Source organism: Taudactylus pleione, unplaced genomic scaffold, assembly GCF_031769625.1.
Source record: "Taudactylus pleione unplaced genomic scaffold, aTauple2 ptg000262l, whole genome shotgun sequence".
Taxonomy (NCBI): domain Eukaryota; kingdom Metazoa; phylum Chordata; class Amphibia; order Anura; family Myobatrachidae; genus Taudactylus; species Taudactylus pleione.
This window is the reverse complement of record NW_028284664.1, coordinates 3547344-3566025: the sequence shown is the minus strand read 5'-3', so window position 1 is coordinate 3566025 and position 18682 is coordinate 3547344. Positions and strand designations below refer to the sequence as shown.

The 18682-nt window shown below is 43.5% G+C and overlaps 1 protein-coding gene across 3 annotated transcripts in view; it reads left to right on the top strand.

Annotated features, from left to right (window-relative positions):
- The first annotated feature begins 326 nt into the window (after positions 1-326).
- Positions 327-18682, top strand: part of ST3GAL6 (ST3 beta-galactoside alpha-2,3-sialyltransferase 6) — a 147530-nt gene continuing 129174 nt past the window's right edge. The window contains exon 1 of one of the 3 annotated variants that reach the window (XM_088481059.1): positions 327-532. The gene's annotated coding sequence lies outside the window, so the exon portion shown is untranslated. The remainder of the gene's footprint in view (positions 533-18682) is intronic. The other 2 variants (XM_088481061.1, XM_088481060.1) reach the window with 2 other exon arrangements.

The following is an 18682-nucleotide window of genomic DNA, read 5'->3' as shown; positions in this document are numbered from 1 at the left end:
AGATAAAAAAGAAACTGTGTGTCCAGTAGCCAAAATATTTCTGCAGGTGCCCTTTAGGTGAGCACTGGCTGCAGTCATCCAAAGTGCCATTGTCACGGGTCTCAAAAGATAAGAGCAGATAGTGGCATCATAGAACAAGCAGCAATGGGCACATCTTCATAACTTGGCATCTGGCTGACTATCATGCCCACCCTACCAGTCCAGCCAGATGCTAAGTTATGACAGTCTCTGTAATGAACACAGGACAGGTCAGTCCCTATAAAGCACGCACACCTCTCCTGCCACCAGCAATGCACATCCTCCGCTCCTTCCTTACACAGGATATCCCCCCTTTGTCCTCCTAATATTATGATGATCTCCCCCCTCTGCATGTGCCTGAGCCAGCCCCCATTGCAAGCGCCGCCTCCTCCCAGTCTCTGCTCCAGCGTGCTGCAGCTTGGGCTGTAGAATTACCTCCCTCCTCCCCTCATTCCACACCGGGCAGCTGCTAACGGACCCTGGCTACGCTACTGAACAGCCATCTACAACGCAAGTAAGTGCCATGGGGTAACCAGTGGAACTGGGTGGCCACGGAACACAGAGCCAAGTCCCTGCAACAGTGACATCTGATAGGACTGAGTAGCCCCCCTCCCTGCAGTCTGGCACCGAATGGGTTACCAGCCATACCAAGTCCACGTTCTATGATGACAGTCACTATTGCTCCTTATCAGGCTACGTTCTATAATCAGATGTACTAATGTCCCCTGTCTGTGTTAGTGTCCCAGGCGCCCTTGTGCAATACTTAGCCATCTTTTGTCTGAGTGTGTAATAGTTTTATGAGTAGTTGGAGGCTGGGTCCTATGAAACCCCCTCCTTCTCCTGACATGGCGTAGTTCCTATTGCTTAAAAAATATCCCTCAGCCCCCTGAGTGCTTTGTGCCCTGCAGACCTGCGTGACGGGTCACTATTATTAATTTATAGGGTGCCACAAAGTTTCCATAGTGTTGTAAGGAGGGATAAAACTGACTACAGGATACAAAAGTACATACAGTATATATACATTCACATAGATGCATAAATACAATGAGCATATAGCATAATTATGTAGAGAAGACCCTGCTCCCATGAGTTTGCAATCTATATTAGATATTACTTTTGGGCTTCTGCCTGTTGGAGGAAAGCTGTGTTTGTGTTTCTTTGTTTATGCACTAAGGTACCAGAGAAAATAAATGGAGTTTTTGTTACATCTTTTTGTCAGTGTGTTGGGCCCAGGGGACACACACAGAATAGCATCCTGTGTTAGGACTCTGTAACAGTTCATAGGTCTGTCTGAGTAAAGTGTGGGACTCTCCTGCGAGCTTTCTTAAAGAGCTCCTTGTACTGGGCCAGACCAGACTAATGGCTGCTAATGTTTAGAGAAGTTTTGCTGTATTGTGTCTCTTTAATTTTGGAGAGGCCCAGAGTCCTCCTGTATGCGATTAATTACAGCAAATTAAGTTTCTGGGACAGTAGCGACAGCACTTGAATGAAACAGATGTGGGCAGAAAGTTTGTGAGAGTTAAACTGTTTTTTGTGCTTTTAAAGTTTTGAAATTAGTTCCATAAAGATCCAGTCGCTGTCTTGAAGAGGAAAAAAAAGAAATAGTGTGTGTTGGATGTATTGCTGGGTGGGTGTATGTGAAAGTTTTATCTGTAACACAATAGGAGATGGAATGCTAGACTCTTACATCTGCTGAGAACCAGATACTGTTTTATGTTGCCAACTGTTTTAAGGGACTATTTACTAAGCCTTGGATTGAGATAAAATGGAAGGAAATTAAGTGACAACCAATCAACTTCTGTCATTTTTCAAACACAGCCTGTGATATTGCAGGAGCTGATTGGCTGGTACCTTATCTCTGTTCACCTTATCTCCATCCAAGGCTCAGTAAATAGACCCCTTGGGGGTCTATTTACTAAGCAGTGTTAGGAGACAGAGTGAAAAGTGATAAGGTGCCAGCCAATCAGCTCCCAACTGTCATCTCACAGGCTGTGTTTGAAAAATGACAGTTGGGAGCTGATTGGCTGGCACCTTTATCACTTTCTTATCACTTTTCACTCTGTCTCCTAACACTGCTTAGTAAATAGACCCCTTGGTCTTAAACCAACCGAATTGTTTTATTGCACATTAGTATCATTACTCTGCATGTTTAGTTTGCTGGGTCCGTGTTATGACTGCTGAGGGACTTGATTTTGTGCAGCCTGTTCCAGTAAGTGTATGTGGCCCAATTACCCACAGATCAGAACCTGTGTGGCAAGGATCGTAGGACTGAAGGCCCCCATACATCAGAGATTGATTGCAGCAAACGTGCAATTTGCAATCGATTGTGTATAAAAATCTTTCCCTTTTTTAATCGATTGTGGCAATTCTGCAATCAAAAAAGGGAAAGATTGAAAAAGGGAAAGATTTTTATACACAATCGATTGCAAATTGCACGATTTCTGCAATCAATCTCTGATGTATGGGGACCTTAACTTGCAGTGTTCCCCAGTAGGCATAAAGCGTTGGAAGCTGAGTGGTTGCACTGTGCACATGCTCAGAAAGCGAAATCAGACCCACACGCAGTATGCAAGTGTCAAAGCTTACACTCAGAGAAGCAGGACTGGGAAGGTCCTTCTTCCATACGGAAAGCTCATGTTCCTGAGGAGTGTGTTCCTGCAAACAGCAATTATACGCCTGTTGAAGGTTCTATCTTTTGCACCTGCTGCAGGGCTGATGATGATGATTACTTGACGTACAATTAAGCGCATATATTGTTAATGGAGTCATTTAGGCCCATTTTAATATTAATGCTCTATCAACCCCAAAGGCAGGAAGTCTGCTGTGCATAAGAAAAATGTTTCCCCATTAGACATCTTGAGCTCAGATAAAAAAAAATGGGTAGAGGTTATTTCCCCTTCAATGCTAAGGACCTGGAAGTGACGTGAGTGAGGGCAGAAGTGCGAGTCCATCCCCCTAAAGTCCACCTAAAGAAGAAACTTGTCCCCTGGCGGGCTCGCCACAAGATTATATTCCCCCTCTGTGTCTACGTGGATGGTAGGGAATGACGTTGGACAGTAGCTGATGACGTCAGGATCCTCTTCGCGAAGGGCATCTTGACCCTACCATAAAAAAATAGGGTCTATATGACATTGTGGCCTAGACCGATCGCAGAGATTTCAGATTTCTACCGGTCCCTTCGCTCATATCCATCATTTTAAAGTGGTGCATAAAAAAAGATTTGCAGGTGCCATACCACAGAAATGTAGGCGCTCTGGGGAAATGGTTAATTTCCCAGGGTTCCACTGAAGGGAAGCTGGAGATCAATGAATATGCATTGATTAATGAGGAACTCTTATTTCATTTTACCAAAGAAAAACGCCCTAAAATATGTAGCCTAAAGCATTTCTTTTAAAACTCTGCCAACAATTACAATAGAGCTATAAAGTGAGAGACGTACTTATAAAATGTGCTTCTGAGAAAGAGAAAGTTCTGTCTGAGTATTACAATTTATTTTTAAAAAGACTTAAGGTGCCTACGCACTTACCGATCTGCACACGATCCGACATCGTGTACGATTTCCCTTGAAACTCCTCCCCGGCAGCGCTGCACACGATTTGGTGTTGAAAGTGTCCAATCTACAAACGATCTATCGTGCATACAAACTTTTTCCAGTGCATTTGTGTCCCAGATTGGCAGATCTGTCCTACAGCACGGCAGATCTGACGATGCGATGTGCGACCAGCGGGGACGCGCATCGCATCGTGATCGTGAGTGGGGACTCACGATTTGGCAATTTTTTTACACGATCTGTCGTTCCGATGCATGGGAATTGGCCAGATCGTGTAAAAAATCGGTAAGTGTGTAGGCACCTTTAACTCATCTATGTACAATGGTGTTTGTGATGTATTTATTGTTGCTTTGCAAAATGCACGTAAAAACTTAAACTGCATTGTATTTAGTATAGCTCTTAAATCTTAAAGTTTAATAGTTTAAAAAAAACAAACAAAATAAACATTTGTCTATAAATGACAGAAAACAACCCAAGTCATAAGCTTGTGGATATGCATAGTAAATGCTGGTTAAAAAGCATTTCACTGTTTACAATGTGGTCCCATTAAGTTGAGTGCATATTTTCATCAGTTTCGATCACACTGAAATGGCACATGCATTACAATTTTTTTTTTTAATATGCCACCATGTACTGTCTCATTTGGTATATTTTTATGTCTATTCTATGTGTGTAAAACTGAGCTTGATTTTCTGTTCGCATTTAATTGTGTTTATGAAAGTGTTCATGGTGCCTGATTCACTTTGGAACGCAACTGCAAATGCAATAGCGATCACACACGCAGTTCAACTGCGATGATATGCTAATTCATTGCGATCGCTATGCCGCCGCAGCACTACATAAGGACCCCCACTTTACCTTACACACATCCGTAATGTTTAGCAAGACTGCGAAAACATCGGTACAGTCGAGTACAATCGCAGCCTCACGCACACTTGCACAAGCTCTGACCTTACTCAGAAATTGCTAACTTCCACGCACGCTATCAGGCTGCGTAGGGCATCGCAGTGGATAATTTATGCACGCCCCTGCAACGGCGTTCAAACGCAATGGCACGCCTGCGTTCGGCCAACCACCTCCTTCCCACTGTTACCACACACAAACGGCACTACCTGTCAATCACTCTGCGATGGGTCTGCGTAGACACTGCGATCGCAGTGGCAAGTTCGCGCACCCGCACTGCGATGCATTCACAGTACGCAACAATCGGCCGACTGTGTGTGTGTGTGTGTGTGTGTGTGTATTAGCAACTGTGTTCCTTGCTGAATTAGGCCCACTATTCAATCATTGCCAGTTTTGTGTTGGGAATTTTTTTTTTTATTTGCTTTTGTGACCAATTTTTTTTTCTCCCCCGTTGTCAGTACTGAAGCCAGTGTGTGTATGGCAGTATTTGAATTTCTAACATTTACATATCTGAATATGTTAGTCTATCTTGTGTAAACAGAGTGAAGGCAGCCATTTTGTTGTTTAAACCCATATTCAGTGCAGCCAGAACTTGTGATGCAGAAGGAATTAGTGTCTTACGCCATCCCTCAGAGAGGGCACAAAATCTATCTATCGATCTATCGATCTATCTATTTGAGTTTGAGGTGGTGAGAAATTCAGATGCAATGGCAGAATGGTAGTAAGTAACATGTGCCAACACAGATGGTGAAAGATCTGGAGAGGATAGAAGCGGTAGTTTACAGGATCGATGACCTGGAAACTTATCTTGTTCTGGGGAATAGGATTGCCACAACAGCTGGTGGGTTAGGCAGCAAGCCACCTGGATCTCAGTGGACAGGGGGATGTGAAAATAAATCTTACTCCCTAGCCTGCACTCACAGGCGGATTTGTGATTGAGAGCTCGGTCCTGAGGAAGAGAGGGAGGTCGCAGCTGCATGCACTCAGTGTGACCGTTTTTTTTTTTTTTTACCTCCCAACATGACCCTCTCCAGGAGGGACACAATGCTCTGGTCCTGGACTTCCCTGGTAGGAGGTGGGGCTGCAGCGCTGTTCAAAAGTCAAATAGGGGAGTCACACCAACTGTCATTTCACACACTGACAAACATCACTGGCTGGGACTCACTGGCAGTTGGTGTGACTCCCCTATTTGAATTTTGGACTGTACTGCAGCCCCACCTCTGAAGCCTCCACCAATCATAAATTACCAGGGAAGTCCAGGACCAGAGCATTGTGTCCCTCCTGGAGAGGGTCACATGTTGGGAGGTATGTTACAATCATATCAAGACTTATTTATTTTTTTGTCCCTAGGAAGAATTTTATTTATGGAAGCGGCACTCTGAACCAAATAACTTGTAATACATAGGCAGGTCCACGCTTTGGAGCTGCTGAAGGCATCGGGCACAGATTACCTTCAAGAGAGAGATATATATATATATATACATATATATATATATATATATATATATATATATTTATTATACATACACTTTACTGGTCACGATCCCGACAGCAGAATGCCGGCTAGGGATTTATGATAGGCATCGAAATCCCGGAATTCAGGACGACGTGTGCCCGAACGAGGTAAGTTCGGGGCGCCCGTCCTTTTAGCCGCGGGAGGGGGACAGTTAGGTTTAGAGCAGTTAGGTTTTGGTGGGGGGTGGTTAGGGTTAGGCACACCCCCGGGAGGGTTAGGTTTAGGGAGCGGTAAGGTAGTGTCAGGGCAAGGCACCCCCGAGGGAAGTTAGAGTTAGGCACTAGGGGGGGAGGTTAGGGTTAGGTACCACTGAAGGAGGTTTGGGGGGGGGGGGGATGCAGGGGAGGTTAGCATACTTACCTGCCTCTGTTGGGATTTTCATCCTTAAAGCCGCTGTTGGGAAAATAAATAGATATGTGTGTGTCCTCTGCTGGCTGAACTGTGAATAATGGTAATATAGAGCACGGAAGACACCACTATCTGTTGAGAGAGCTATTTCCTGAAGAGATGGAGAACACCTAGAGGATAAAGGCGTCTGTGAGTAGTGAGGTAAGGTACATACACACGTAAAGATTTTCTGTCCAACCACCACAATTTTCTCCCAAATGCTGGAAAATGGACAAAAAATTTTGTTTGTTAAATGTTTGAGCTAAATAATTTTTTCAAACTTGTGTGACGACCATTTTCACCTGTTTTCTGGCATTTACGAGCAAATTGCTGATCATCAGTTACTCCCATACCTTACCAGATTTTCATTCCAACCAATCAACTAGTTGGATGGTGGGACAGAAAATCTTTACGTATGTACCCAGCCTTAGGGTTGCTCAGATGTCCAAGTAATGTTTATCCGACGCTGCGTCTTCGAAACGCATACAGCGGATCTGAGAAGCCGGTAGTGGGTGTCTAATTACAGAAGACGGCACATGCAGCATTTGCATATGTTTTAAGTTCCACAGCAATCGGAGACGCAACACCGACCCTGATTGAGGAGCTCATTCAGACCCACTCGCTAGATGCTTTAGTTTGCTCCCAGGATATGCAAATCCAGCGCACGCCCAGCAAGGCAGGCGATCGTACGGCAAGGCATTAACACGCCCACTATGTCTTGGCATGCGATCACTTTATGTATGCAGACGCCCACCAGCCATTCATGAGACACCCACTTGCGCACGTCATCTCCTGGAAGTGCATGAAAACATTGATACATCGAGCACCATTGGATGTGCTTGCAGCGTTTGAGGTTGACTATACCTTGCCGCAAGCACTGCGATCACTTCAGTGTGAAATACAGCCAGGTGACGTGTACAATGACACTGCCTGTTAATTATGCACGCCTTTGAAACGGCGTTGAAACACTCGGGCATGCCTGCGTTCGTACCTCCACTCCCCTGTTTCTAGTTGCCTGCCCCTGTTACCACCCACAAACGGCCTCTCCTGTCACTCATTCAACTGGGCTGTCTATGCTGGGCGAGCGAGCACTTCCAGATGTTTCGCAGTGGTTTGCGCACGCACATTGCGATACATACGCATGTGCAGATTGCAAATATTGGCCAGCTACGAGCGATCTCTTCCTAGCGAGTGGGTCTGAATCAGCTCCTGAGCCCACCTCTGAATCTTGTCCTGGGTGCAAGCAGGGAAGTGAAACTTCCATCACTCTGCTCAAGAGATTCGGGAGTCTTGCTGCCTAGACCACCAGCAGTTGATCTGTGGCAAGCCTCCCAATTAAAAAAACATTTGTGTATCACGCGCGTACGGGTAATGCTGAAACTGAATGGAAATTCTTGGTTATCCTAGAGAGGTGGTGAATATAGAAAAGGTGGCGTGGTCTGACAGCTGGAAAGAGAACCAGGATAGGGTATTGTCCTCAAAATGTAGGGAATGCAGCTATTGTATGAGAATGGAGTAATCGCCTTTTCTAAATGCGTCTGGGAGAAATTAGAAGTGAGTAGTGATCTGTAGTGTTGGTACTGATCAATTTATCGATCACCTTTGTACAGTTTCTGTGACGTGCTGGCAGCAAAAACTTGAAATAGGCTGTCTTGGAAGGGCTCTGGCATTGAGAGACGGGATGGTTATCAGGGAGAGGATTTTGGCCACAATTAGTTTTTTTTTTCAGAATAGGAGTTCTGTGTGGTATGCCAGTGCAGCTAAGCAGGCTTCTTGGAATTGAACAAGTCCTGTTTAATTCAAGCCGCAATGGGTAGTCATGCAATCCATGTTTAAATTGTGTGAGTAACTTAGCAGGTAGACTTTGCCTTTTTACCTGGAACACGGACGTTCCAGTACTTAACTGGGTCCCTGCCACAGTGAGGGCAATACAATCATCCTCAGTAGGGCCTGATAGAGAAATCAGAGGAAAATGCACCCTCAGGGCTTACTGCGACTGGCAACTGCATAGCTCCGGCACATACTTCGGAAATTATGCCATAAAGCGCATTAGCTGCGGGGCATGTTGCGGTATTTCATTGAATAGCTTTGGGCCTCTAACTGAGAATGTTGGAGAATAGGTAGAGAACCCTTTAAGAACTAACATTTTTCATATGTACCTTAATATAGCAAATAGAGAGCCCCATACTTTGAAATGAATAAAATGTGTGCTATTAAAAAGCTCAGAAATGCAAAATTGAGCTAGTTCACTGGTCCCAATACTAAACATTTGGCCATTATAGCTGCTTCCATTTTGAAAAGCTTTTGAAGTGTTGCAGAACATCAAAACTACTTTGTCCCATCTGTCCTGGTCCACTTTAACAGGAATATGTTACAGCCAGAGCTTCAGCAGTTCCGAGGGAATATCTGCAGAGCCCTGTGACGGCAGTAACCTATATAATTGGTTGGCGGAGAGGAAAGGCTGCATTGTTGATGTTCACTGAGGGGATCTTTGCACTTTCGTTTACCAAGTAGATAAACAGAGGTGAAATCTGGGCTCATTAAGGGGTCTATTTACTAAGCAGTGTTTGCGTTGGTTTCCTGTCACAGTCTTAAAAAATACTTGTAGGTAGGGGCGTAACTAGAACTTTGTGGGCCCCATAGCAGCATTTTGAAAGGGCCTAATCTCTCCAGATCGCACCAATGGAGTGGACATGCCTAGTACTGTAAAAAGAATTTGTAGAAATCTGCGCTGCCCTAAAATTCTGCTCAAGGTGTACTAAGGTAATCCCCAAAATACCTTCAATAAACACAACAATCAACTAAAATGACACCAAAGCGCAAGATAAATTGTGATCCAAAAGAAACAATGGTGGGAAACCAAGAATTCTGACCCATATAATGTCCAGCACAATATATACGTAATCAGTCTATTAGTTCCAATTCCTTTGTAGTAGGGGAGGAGAATTGAAACTTGAATATCTTCTATGGAGCTTCCCAGGTGGCGTGCTTACTGTCGCCTATCATTTTATTGCATTAACATCAAGTCCCTTCATCATCTTCACATCCCCACATATCACTGTCACGGTCCTTACCCCATATTCTAATATCCAACAACCACCTTCAGTAATAAAAAGACCAAGCACCTACCTATTGTTTTTTCCTGGGCTCTGTGTCTTGTCCTCTTGTTGTAAGTGAGCGCAATCACCTTAAACAATATGAGTGCTGAAAAACTGCAATCTGTTAACTATAAATCTGAAGTTATGTATTTAATGTATACTGTTGTACAATAGATTAAGTACATATGCCCCACAGTAGGTCCCTTGGGTATTGAGATACAACACAGTAATGCCCTTAGGTCATTATTTGGCACACTAGAGTGTCAACAATTCCTAGTGCCACACACTTGTACTCTAGTTAGTTTTATGCCCCATACTAGTGCCCTAGTTCACTTATTGCCCCATAGTAATGCCCTAGTTTATGTTATGCCCCCATGATATGCGTCACAGTGGTACCCTGTCCTCACTTCATAATAAGCCCCGTAGTAGTGCCATGCAGCATTTTAGGTAGTATGCAGTTTTCAGTATAAAGCACAACCCTCCCTTCCCCTACCTTTAAACCCGCCCATTCCCAGGTTTTACATACCTTATGGACTGGTGCCTCTTCAACTGATGGTTCCCCTGTCCGTCTCTGCAATGGTCAGTGTCAGTAGAGATACACCCTGAGGATCCACCAGCAGAAGTGACCTCAGTAGAATGCCGGGAGCAGCATTGTGCACTAATGCCAATATAAGTTGGGTGCACAGGAGATGAGCCCCATAGATATGGCACCCACTAAAGTTACACCGCTGCTGGTAAGGTAATTGTCTTCTAACAAAATAGGACCCTAGTGTGTATAGTAGAGAATTTAGGGGTCTATGTAGTAAACAAAATAAAGACTTTTCTCTAGCAGTCTTTTGCAAAGGTGTAAGACGGCACTGGGCTACTTTATCTCCTCGCCGGGACAGGCCTTTACTGTTATGCTGGGTACACACTGACAGATACATTGGCCGATCAATTGATGGGCCAATGTATCTGCTGCCCGTTGGGCAGCGTGTACCCGCGATATGTCGGTGAACGTCGGCGTTTACCTACATATCGCATTGACTGTGCTGCACAGCTGACGGACGACCGCCCGTACACACACAGCGGCAGCCGCGAGGAGGGGGGTGGGACACGCCCCCTGGCCGACGGGACCTGCGGGCAGGCACAGATGATGGTTGTTCAGTGTGTACGAACAACGATAATCTGCAGATATATCTGTATAGTGTGTACCCACCTTTAGGTCTGTCCCGGCAAAAACATTGCTGTTTTTCATTTTCCTTTTTAAATATAGCCCTTAGACCAGGGGTTCCCAACCACGATCCTCAAAGCACACTAACAGTCCAGGATTTAAGGATAGCCATACTTGAGCACAGGTGTCTTAATTAGTACCTCAGTTATTTTGATTTAACCATCTGTGCTCAAGCATGGATATCACAAAAACCTGGACTGTTAGTGTGCCTTGAGGACCGAGGTTGGGAAACACTGCCTTAGACTACTGTAAGCTCCAATGAGGCAGGGATTACATAGTCTCTGTAAAGCCCTGCATAATATACTGGCCGTATATAAATAAGTAATAATAGTATTTCCATTTGTCATAGTATTGTAGATTGGTGTGCAATACTTGATTTGTCAGTTCCAAGTAAGGCCCGTATTCAGTTAGTTTCGCACCTGCGATGGTTTTTCGCATGCCGTACTTTTCGCGTCTTCATGTGTTTTGGCCACAAAACTTTTCGTGCATGCCCCAGCTATTTGCCGTATTCAATTCCAACACACTCGAAAACGCAACCCGGGAGAGCTCAAACAGGCGAAAAGTGCTGTCAAAAATGGGGAAATCAGTCTGACATCCACCAAAAAATGCACTAACATTGGGGATCAATGTAGAGGTCCCCGAATAGCCCTAATAAAACTAATTGGGGTACTTAAGTTGTGTCAATAGTCTCTAATTAGCATCTTTGTACTAGTGGTGAAGAATAGCATTAAGCAGTATTTTTTTGGTGAAAAAAAGTAGTCCTGTCAAATTTGGAGTACTTGAAAATGGGTGCTAGCATATTTTTTTAAAGTCTCAAAAGTGAAGTTTTAAAAACCCCTAGCAGCAAACACCTGCAATCAAAAAAACACCTTACCCATCCTTGCAGACCCCCCAAAAATCTATTTAACTAGTTTTTAGGCTTGTACCCCAACTTTGCACTTTTTCGCCCCCCCAAATTTTTATTTTTTTTAGGGATTTTTTGACACCGTTATCCTTCAGGGGCCCGTCCCAAGGGTTCTGAGTGGTTTCCCCACCTTTGCACCCCAAAATAACGATTTTGCACTTTTTCACCACCTATTCAGAGGCAAAACTTTTTGGCCTATTACATTGCATTGACTTTCCGCGGATGCGAAAAGTGTTTGCAATTGAATGTGGAGAAAAGTCTCCGCCAGGCGAAATGACGTCATCCGCGATACTGTTCCGTGGATTCTGACTTTTCGCCGCTACTTGAATATGTGCCCAAATGGTGGTTCTCGAAGTGGAAATTTGCACCAAAACATTGAAACCAGCAATACTTTGCTTTTATCTGGCTAGTGCAAGAAAATTTGGGCGTTACTGTATATAGACTTTAATGTCTACTTGCTCCTGAATACAATGTTCTCAAACAACACTATTGTTTGCAATATCGCAGCTTTACAAATATATGCAAAGTAGCTACTTGCTTGAGGCTCTCTTAGACAGAAATATGTTTTAGTGGGCTGATCCCCTGCTTCTGGAACAGGTAATTGTTTATAGTGTCTTAATATTACCTGTCGAAGATGCATCTTTTATCCTTGTTACCACATTGTCATAATTGGATGCTTCGGACGCTGGCTGTGGTGGTGGTGGGGCTCTCAAAATAATTATGGCACAAATGGTTATGGCTTGTGAATTTACACTAGCGATAACCGGTAAGTTGATGTCACAGGAGTAAAAGGGGATGTAGTCGGCATCCCGGCGTTCGGCATGCCGACGGTCTAAATACTGGCGCCGGAATCCCGACAGCTTCGGGATCTCGGCTTCAGTACCCCGACCACCGGCATTCTGAAGGTAAGTATCGGGGGTTAGGCACTAGGGGGAGAGTTAGGTTTAGGGTGCGGGGAGGTTAGATTTAGGCACTAGCAGGGGAGGTTAGGTTTAGGCATCGGGGAGGGAGGGTTAGGTTTAGGGTGCGGGGAGGTTAGGTTTAGGCACTAGCAAGGGAGGTTAGGTTTAGGGTGCGGGGAGGTTAGGTTTAGGCATCGGGGAGGGAGGGTTAGGTTTAGGGTGCGGGGAGGTTAGGTTTAGGCATCGGGGAGGGAGGGTTAGGTTTAGGGTGCGGGGAGGTTAGGTTTAGGCATCGGGGAGGGAGGGTTAGGTTTAGGGTGCGGGGAAGGTGAGGTTAGGTTTAGGCACCTAGGAGGGCTTAGGGTTAGTGGTAGTATACTTACCTACCACTGTAGGGATTTTCACTGTCAGGGTGCCGCTGTCTGTATTCTGACCATCGGCATCCCTACCGCCGGGAACTCCTACCCGACCCGAGTAAAATGCCCTTCCAGAATATTAGGATCTCCACATTTTTAAATCATAGCTGTATATACTGAATTACCCAGCCCAATCCATACATGATTGCGATTTAGTCACACTGCTACTTACATTTTTAAATATCTGCAACTTTATTGAGAATAGCATACAGTATTTTTTACTTTTTTTTTTTTTAATGAATTATACTTACCATCATGCATTGCCTGCACACTGGAGCTTCTCTTCCAGCTGACAGGAAATGAATGCTGCTCTATTGAGGTACCATATTGAATTACAAGTAGCAGTGTTTTAATTGATGATACAGCTGGATTTTCTGACCAAAAGCAACATTTTAGTCCAGGTTCCTTGCACAGAAAATGCTTTGTCAGTATTTCTGGTTTCATGTTTTTAGAGATCTATGGCTCCATTTAAGAACAAGACATAACCCCTTTAGCACTGGCTAAAAGGGGTTATATCCTCCATTCTGTATTTAAAAAAATAGTTGGCAATGAAGACCTGGCAAAAGCCTTTACGGCTTCAGCAAAGCCAACCAGGCTTTGCTGAGTCCATGCCGGGTGGAAGAGCAATGCGCATACACAGATCATTCTCGCACAGGTGCGTTACTGATGCACCTTTTCCTCTAACCTCAAAATCGCACATCGCATCTCCAGATCGACTGCACTTGCAGTAAGATCTGGGGGTGTGATGTACGACCCCACGGGTCCGCACACTGGCCGATGTCATGCCCATACACGGTACGATATAGCAGCCAAATTGTACCAATCCGTCGGATCGGCTGCTTTATCGCACCGTATATGGGCACCTTTAGAAGCCTGCCGCTGGCAGTGATAGACTTCCAGCAACAGAGCAGAGGGCGCCAGCATAGGTGAGTCTTGCTAAATGCAGTAAGTATCTGTACTAAATGGAGTCCTTCGTGAAAAGAAGCCGGCCTTCTCTTAAACCGCCTTCTGTACATGATCACATCGGTAAAGGGGCACATCCACTAGGCGATATTAATGAGCGATTGAACGATAACGATATCCTTAATCGTGCATGAATCGGGCACTAGAATGTCGGAAAACGACCAGTGATGCGCGCTCTCGTTGGTCGTTTCCGACATCAATCATCGCCTGAACATGCTGGTCAATCTGCTGATAACGACAGATTGACCATGTTCAGGGTTGAGGGAGGGTGCCTACACTGAACGATATATCGTTCAGTGTGGGCACTGCACAGTTTAATGAACGATATCGCTATCGTTCAGTCCTTCACTAGTCGCCTAGTGGATGTGCCCCTTTTAGTAAAGCTGTGAATATGATTTTTTAAATCCATTCCGGTTTACTGGGTGTAGCCAAACCTAATTATAATTTCTAACTATTAAGCTGCGTACACACACAACGATTTTTTTAATGAACGATTTGAGTAAACGATTTTTTCCCTTGAAAAAATTTACTAAAATCGTTTACTAAAGTTGTTCATTTACTAAATGTCATGAACGATTTTTATGAACTACAAACGATTTTTGCATATTCCCTTAATGAAAATCGTTGAGTTGACAAGTCTGACTGAACGACAAACTACAAACGTGAACGTGCATGAACAATAATCGTTCATCGTTTGACTCAGAAAGTGAACGATTTTTGCCGTCAATTATCGTTAAACGATATCGTTTAACGATAATCATTAAAAAAATCGTTGTGTGTGTATGCAGCTTTAGAGATAAGCTCTTGTCTTTCATTCTTTATTTCTGTAGTCTGTGTTATCCGATGATTCATTGTTCTCCCAGTTGCTGGGAATGTTTATTTTGATGGTTTTATGCCATGTGCCACCTCCCTTGAAGCCACTAACACTAAACATATTTAATTTCATCCTATATTTACATATTTACAGAGACATATACAGCTGCTTTTCCAATTGTGCCCGACATGTATTATTACTTTAGCTTATATAGCGCCAACATTTGGCACAGCGCTGTACAGGGAGTGTGTAATCTTTCGCATCAGTCCCTGATTATTTTAAATATTGTTTTGAGCTGAAAAGGTGAAGCTGTCCTGAACTTTTTATCTTCTGCAATATTTCACAAAGGACAATGGATATAATGCCACGTTTCACTATGGATCTTAAATTGTTAAAAATAAAATAGATTCAGTAGCGGCTTTACTTTTGATTTACACGCCAGTTGCCTGTAATTGCCTGTGCATTGAACTACAGATGTGTCCACATACATCTAACCTCCTTGCACGTTACACAGCCCTTCTAGTCGTGCCCTGCCGTGGCATAACTCTGTAGCACCGAGTGTCTTTTCGTGCGACTTTTTCCCTCAGCTGCTGACACTGTAACGTAGCATTTTGCATGTAGATACACAGAATATAGGCATGCCGCATATCTGTTTAATCAGCATCAACTGCGTGTGCGTCCTTTTCGCATCACTTTGCGAATAAGACGCATTTTATGGGGAAAAGTCGCACGAAAAGATGCTCAGTGCTACCGAGGAACACGGAGCTCACGTATTGTGAATTGTGCACGTCTCTGCACCACCTGTACTTGCTTGGGTTTGGTTCCGGAGCATGCCCAGTACTAGAACGCTCAAGATGCGACCAGGCATACGTTCAACTCTGCCTCACCCTCTCTGATTGCTTTCACTTGCCTATGGTATTCATTTCACATTAAACTTTTAATTAGAGTTTATAGTTATGCTGCAATATGAAGGCAGAGTAGCATAGCCTCTGTACCTGTAGAGAATACAATACAACCAGAGCACAAAGCTTTTCTGTATGAATGGAAACCATTAGAACCATAGACAATGGGACAGTTATACTAGATTGTATCAATACATTGTCCTATGAAAAAATAAACAATAGTACTAGTATTTAGAGCTAAGAACCTTAAGGGCTCATTAGAGTAATACTACCAGTGTATTGAAAATTGTGCAGATATCCTATAATCTCATTTAAAAAAAATACTAATTTAAGCAATCTGTTTTTTTATTTTTTTATTTACTTATTTTTTTTATGTAGTTGAATAAAAAAGCAAGCTATAGTATAGGTGGTTTTGTAAACATTTGGAATAAAATAAAGCAAGAAAAAAAACAAATTACATTTAATACACTGGCACTAGTAACTCTGTTTGCAAAGCTAATCATTCAGTACAGTTGCCAAGGCTCCCTCTTATCCTCTGCATAATATTCTACCAGAACTCTCCTGTCTGTTACGCCAACCACGCACGGCTTATCTGACCGTCGCAATGTCACATATGGCTAGGGCTGGTGGTGTCTGAACATGCAGGCAGTAGTCATCTTCCCACTGCATTTAGCAACATATCCGCCAATTATAAAATGAATTTAAATCGGATAATCTGGCATTGGGGCCATTTAAGGTCCACACCTGCTGTGTTAGACTAGTGCCAACTGCTGAGTAACAGCTGCCCATATCACAAGCTTAGTTGTGATAATCCTCTCCCAATAGTGTTTGTAATGAGGCTGTGTCCTAATGGTAATGGATATGTGTAACAAATCCAGAAAGGAGAGAGAATCTGACAGAACAGGCAAAGAGTTGGAAGACATAATTATGGTCTCGCCTTTAGCTTGCATAGAGTGATGGTATAAAATGGGACTTATTAAGAGTTATGGTAAAGTCCAATTAAATGGTACAGATGGTACCAGGACAAATCACGTTGTGATACAAGGGGTGCAGATTACAGCACTATTGTTACAAACTGTACATTTGGATTTCATAGAATAGTTTTATTATCCTTTTAATTTTATTATCGTCCAGTTACAAATCATTGCTATCATTTTGCTAACAAATTACATACTAGGGTGTTAAAACAGGTTGAAAACTTACAGTACCGTCTCTTCCAGCTGGCACATAAGCCATAATTGTGAGAAGGGTCCTCTTAACTCTTTTGGGGGGGGGGGGGGATTCAATTGCCAACATCGAAGTGATATGCTGTATTGGAACGGCACATCGTGTCTGCCGACATCGAAAACATGTGCTGTCTGCACTGCCGTTAATGGTGGTTAAGTGCGCAGCTGGGCATCGCAGCGAAGACCGGTCGCACTTCCTGCTGAATTGAATTCCTGCCCTTTGTTAGTTACTAGCCAGTCTTATTTTATTACTGTGTTCCTAAATGTAATGAGCTATGGAATATGCTGGCAGTATATAAATAAATGTTAATAATCACATATACCTTGCTATAAAAATGATATCATGTTGCTGATTTTTTTTTTTTTGTTTCCTATTAGTAAAATTATACTCCAGCAATCTCCAGGCTGCAACAACATAGGTACCGATCATTCATGTACAGCCAGGAAGCATTTCAGTCTCATTCATTATTCTGCTTGCTGCTCCATGTAGGGCAGAATTCCGTTTAAAATACACTTTGTCCAAAGCTTCTACATGCTAGGACATGTGCCGTTTAACGTACATGCTTAATGTTTTGTGCCTAATGCTATTTCATGCTTCATATTGTACAGGTAAATATTTGGTGCAGCCAGGTTTCCCTTTGTTCTTCAGAGTTGTTTTTACAAGGTCAATATTTTACTGGGCTACAGCAACAACTAAATAAGGCAATAGATTGATATTGACATTGGTGGACTTACTGCAAACTTTTACCTTTGATGGGGGAACAATACATGTTATATTTAACTTATATTGACATTTTTAGGGCATTTCTTAAATAAACCCCTCGCCTCCATATTTCATCATGAATCTATGGGCATCCAGTCCTTCCGTTATTTCACAATGAATGAAATCCTTTTGCATCTCTGGAGCTGCAAGCAGGCAAGTTTTCATTATGGCATTGCACTTCAAAGTCTCCAGACCCGCCAGCACATTGCTTATTTTACCAGTGGCCCTAATTCTGGTTCCCATTGCTTGCTCCTTGCTCTGACAATGTTGCTGTTTGGACTCCTATCCTTTCCTACCTTACTTTTCGGAAACTGGAGCTTCCCACCTGACTGCAGGCCTCAGTTACCACTCATTACTGATTGTACTTCCAGATCATGGATTATTGGAACCAATTCCTCTTTACAATGCCACTGCCCTGTTGAAAACCTGCTGTGTTGATTCTGACAGCCTGTGATCGTGTGCAAAGTGAGCGCTAAAAGCTCTTTGTCTCCTGCTGTTCATAAAGTGATAGCCATCTTAAACAAGACCCCTGTTCTTGCAAGGTCCAATATATGGGCACCACTTCCATCTAGATGAGTATCCAAGACCTGGTGTCTACAACATATTACATATTTTTGGGCCCTCCAACAGGAATATGGCTTATAGGGGGCAATTCAGTTGGTCCGGGATGTTAATAACGCTGGGATGTTGGTCCAAGTCTGACTATAATCACTTAAGTTGGAGAATGCCGGTTCTCGCGACTAAAGCAGGGTGTTTAGTCTTAAGCGCCGGCATTTTGTTTTTAATAAAGTGCCGACCGCGAGGCTGTTAGCGCAGCACTAAACCGTAAAACAGCCGTGTAGCCGGCACTTTAGTCGGATTTCTCCTTTTTTTTTTGTTCTTTTTTTTTTTATTATTTTTTTAGTCGCTCTAACAACACATTGAATAGAATTGCCCCCATAATCTTCATGCTCTGATACCTCCCTCAGTAACTGACCACCTCATCTCTCATAGGCTTCATCACCTCGACAAGCTTGAGCCTTACTTCTAGGCCTTGTTGCTCAACATGGCCTGCTGCTACAACCCAATCTCAAGTAACCGAAAACGAAAGGTAACCTGGCCAGCGGT